The sequence below is a fragment of the Cebus imitator genome, unplaced genomic scaffold (genome assembly GCF_001604975.1).
Source record: "Cebus imitator isolate Cc_AM_T3 unplaced genomic scaffold, Cebus_imitator-1.0 Scaffold274, whole genome shotgun sequence".
In the NCBI taxonomy this organism is placed as follows: domain Eukaryota; kingdom Metazoa; phylum Chordata; class Mammalia; order Primates; family Cebidae; genus Cebus; species Cebus imitator.
The window spans coordinates 477,080-481,276 of NW_016107589.1; the positions used below are offsets into that span (position 1 = coordinate 477,080).

The 4,197-nt window shown below is 58.3% G+C and overlaps 1 long non-coding RNA gene across 1 annotated transcript; it reads right to left on the minus strand.

The window, feature by feature from the left end:
• Window positions 1-729: 729 nt before the first annotated feature.
• Window positions 730-3,634, minus strand: LOC119467280. The gene is made up of 3 exons (XR_005195819.1): window positions 3,069-3,634; window positions 1,335-1,821; window positions 730-868 (listed from the first exon to the last, which is right to left on the minus strand). It is a non-coding gene; the product is annotated as an uncharacterized LOC119467280 (long non-coding RNA).
• Between the last annotated feature and the right edge of the window lie 563 nt (window positions 3,635-4,197).

Below are 4,197 nucleotides of genomic sequence, written 5' to 3' on the forward strand. Positions count from 1 at the left end.
GAGGGTTTTGAGGGGAGGGAGACAATAGTGGCATCCAATCCACTGGCAAGAGAAGGTTTGGTTTCTGTCTGGAAACCTCATTGAGGAAGCAAGCATAGGAAAACAATGAGAAGAAAAATGCAGGAAAAAAACAGGAGGCTGTGGTGTATTATTGAGTGTCACATTGGCAGTTGTTGAAAGTTTATCAATCCCAGACTCCAATATTCCTAACAGGCCCGAAAGCCAGCCCCAGGACCACTTGAGCATAGGTCCTCTCTTAAGGCAGGGAATAACAGCCCAGGACCCTTACTGTTTCACAGGACTTTTTTTGTGTGTGTGTGAGACAGAGTCTTGCTCCGTCGCTCAGGCTGGAGTGCAGTGGTATGATCTTGGCTCACTGCAACCTCGGCCTCCCGGGTTCAAGTGATTCTCCTGCCTCAGCCCCCTTGAGTAGCTGGGACTACAGGCACCTGCCACCACACCCAGCTAATTTTTGTATTTTTAGTAGAGATTTCACCTTTTAGTAGGGGTTTCACCTTGTTGGTCATGCTGGTCTTGAACTCCTGACCTCGTAATCTGCCTGCCTCGGCCTCCCAAAGTGCTGGGATTACAGGTGTGAGTCACTGCAACCAGCTTCATAGGGCTTTCAAAGAATCAAGGCCCCTGCACCGGGAAGAGAATAAAAGGCCTACCCAAGCAGAGGCCTGGGGTTCCTGCAAATTCTGTAGCAGCCTACAGGAGCTCCCCTCACACCTTGCCCCTTAGCTAGGCTCAATCATAAATAGCTCACTGGTTTCCAGCCTGGGATCTCCCAATCCTGTAAGAGGCCCACCTCATCACTCTGACCTGCTCTCCTCCTGTAGCAGGAAGGTGGGTGGCTGTGAGGGGCCTGAGAGGAGGGCATGAGAGGGCGGAAAGCAGCACTGCTGGGAGCCTGGCCTCTGTGGACTACATTACCCACAATCCTAGAGCATAGCTCTGCAGAGAAGGCTGCTGGGGGCCTGCAGCCCTAAGTGGGAAAGCAAGGCAAGAGGCATCCTAGGCTCTAAGTGTACAGCCCAGGTTCTGAGACCCAATTTTTTCCCAAATCTACCTCCTGGACGTTTGAGATTCTACAAGCAGTAAGGCTATCTGAAGCTGAGGAGACCCACAAGGCTCCTTAAATTTTGGCTTTATTTGCAGTCACTGTGTGTGTGTGTGTGTGTGTGTGTGTGTGTGTGTGTGTGTGTGTCGTGCCTGGAAGCCTGTGATTTTATTCTGGATCAAGCCCAGAGAATGCTTGGCCCTAAAAGCCCCTTCTCTGACATATTCTCCCACTCAGCCCCAAACTCTGAGCTTTTCTTTCCCTGCCTTACCTGTGGCAGAACAATCACAGGCTCACAGGCTGGTCCAGCTGGCCACATGGGAACTTGCTTGTCTCCTCCTCAGCAGAAAGCTGGACTTTGTGACAGCTGTGCTGCTGGAACATAGTGGAGGGGGCTCCGGAACTGCTGCTGGCTCCCTGTGTGCTGAGATCCAGTCCCTGTTTGTGACTTTTCTCGTGGCAGATCACATCAGGGTAACCATATGGCTCAGCCAGGTTTGTTTCTGGAGGCGCCGTCAGGAGGGCCTGTAGGGACTTGCTGGTTCTTCCAGTGGTGGATAAACCAGCGCTGTCAGGCTGAGCAGGAGAGGCCCTTCTGGGTGATGGGAGCGGCCAAGGGCAGTGCTCAGCCCCAACTCACTCTGGGTGTACACCTGCCCCAGCTGTGGCTCCCCTCACCCCACCCTTCCAGCTTTCTCCTGCAGAGTCAAACTCAGACCACAGGGAGCTGTAGCAGGTGGAGAGGTTGGGGACCAGACCTAAAGTCAAAGATGCCTGTTCCAAGGTGAAAAGGGACAGTGGCAGTCCTGAAAACAGGATCCTTCTCTTTCCTCTCACTCAGATAACTACACCTAAATCAACGCAGCAGAGGCTGTTGACCTATGGGTGGGGATGGGAAGGATTTCCAGGAGGCCAGAAGTGTGAACCAAGTAAAGGATGCGTAGCACTTCTTTCTGCCAGAATAGTGTGAGAAGGGCATTCCAGGCCGAGGGGGCAGCTCGGCTGAAGCGAGGGAGGTACAAGACACGCAAGCGGGGAGGAAGGGAGAGGTCAGGGAAGACCCACTTGTCAACTGCTCGGGGGAGAGCGACCCCCGAGGCGCAGAAGCCCGCGTGGCTGGAGGTCCCGGGTTGGGGCCGCTGAACGACCCTCCAGCAGGGCGTGTGGTGCTCCGGGCTGAGGGAGAAAAGCGGGGTAAAACACCAGCAGGGGCCGGCGGAACCCCCAAGTCGGCGCCTCCCGCGCTGGGCCAGGCCGCGCGTCCCCGTCCCTCCCGCCGCCGCCGCCCCCTCCCTCCCGCCGCCGCCGCCCCCTCCCTCCCGCCGCCGCCGCCCCCTCTTTGGCAGCAGGTCCCCTGGCCGCCGGCTCCGGGGTTGGGCGGGCCCAGAGGACCGGGCTCCCCGCCCGCGGGCCGCCTGCCAGCCGCGCCGGGAAGGAAGCGCCTTGTATGGGCCTGGGGACGGGAGGAAACGCCTTGTAGGGCTCGGGGAGGAAGCGCCATACATGGCGCAGGGCGGGCGGGGGCGGGCCGGGGGCGGGAGCCCTCCCGGGAAGGAGCCGCTTCCGCCGGGGCCTCTGCAAGCCCGGGCCTCGCAGCTCGGGCGGGGCGCAGGGGCTCTGGGGCTCTACGCGGCCTCGACGCCTGCGGGCCCGGCGGGAATCTGCAGGGCCGCGCGCGCTCTGTGGCCTGGGCTGCAACGCCCCTCCCGAGCCTGGAGTGAAACGAGAGGCAGCGGCGGAGGCCCGCTGGCGGCCCCGGGCCCTTCCAGTTGCGGGCTGGAGGAGCGGTTTCCCAGCCGGCTGGACGTGGCCCGTTAGCCTCTCCCCAGTCGTCTCGGGCCCGGGAAGCCTGTACGAAGGGAAGAACGAGGAGCGGACGGCTTCGGGAGAATCTTTCCAGAAGAAAATAGGGCACCCTGAAGGTCTGGAGTTCCAGTTCAGACAGCAGGGTTCCAGCCCCAGCGTCTCCCGTTGCCAGCCGGGGGAAGCTGGGCCGGGTACTCACCTTCTCTGAGCCTGTGTCCTCATCTCCTCCGTGAAATGGGAGTGAGAGTCCCTGCTGTGCAGGTTTGTGGTGAGAATTAAAAGAAATGGGGGCTGTGTCAAGTGCCTGACGTGGCGTGGGTGCTTCGGCAGTGCCAGCTCCTCAGTCCTCTGTGCCCCTTCCCGGTTCAGGAGTGGGGGCCATTCTCCCTGGAGGCCCTGCTCCTTGAGGGAGACGCCCCTCCTTAGGCATCTCTGGGGCCTCCTCGTCAACACTGGGCCTTCACCAGAGGCAAGCCTGTGGCCCACCGCCCAGTGACCTGCTAGCCCTGCCTGCTGCCCTCCTCTGTGTACCCCATAGCATAAGTAACCTCCTAGGCTGTCCTGCCAAGGCAGAAAGAACCTGGAAGAAGTCGAGGTTCCCATCACAGGCAGAAACTGGTATCTAGGACACCGTCCCTCCCACGCTTGCTGTCAGTACCACACCCACACATTTCACCAAGAGATGGGTATCAATCTCAGAGAAGCATTTCCCAATCCTCTCTTGCTGGCCCGGCCCTGCCCTCATCAGTCCTGCCTGTCCCGGAGTCCCACTGAAATCTAACCTGAATCTTCCTGTTCCATCCTGCTGAGCAGCAGTCCGCAGCCCCTGATGCATTCCAGGCAAGTTTGTGGACACACAATAGATGCGTGTCACCCACGGCCTTGTTTCCTTTCATCCCTGGCAGGCAAGGAGGCTGTCGTTGGCATGGTAACCTTCCCTATAAAAGTTGCAGCCCTCAAGGATGTTTTTCAATTCCAGCAGGGACACAGCTCCTTCCCCACATTGTAGACCACAGGGTGACATGTAGCTGTGTCATTCTGGCCTCCCCCAGAACGGGGACATGGAGCTGGCAGCACAAAACGATGAGTTTGTGGAGGGGAGCAAAAGGCTTAAGGGAGATGTCGATTGGATCTCTGAGAAACAGGTTCCTTTTGCCCTATGCGCTGATCCTCTGCTGCCCAGAGAAACCAGTTCTGAGGCCCAGAATATTTCGGGAGACTCTTGGGATCTCATGGTGGAGGATGAACACATATCTTCACTAGAACCAGGCCCCTGACAAATGGCATGGTGCCCAGGGCTTAATTCCATAGAATAAGCTGATAAATCA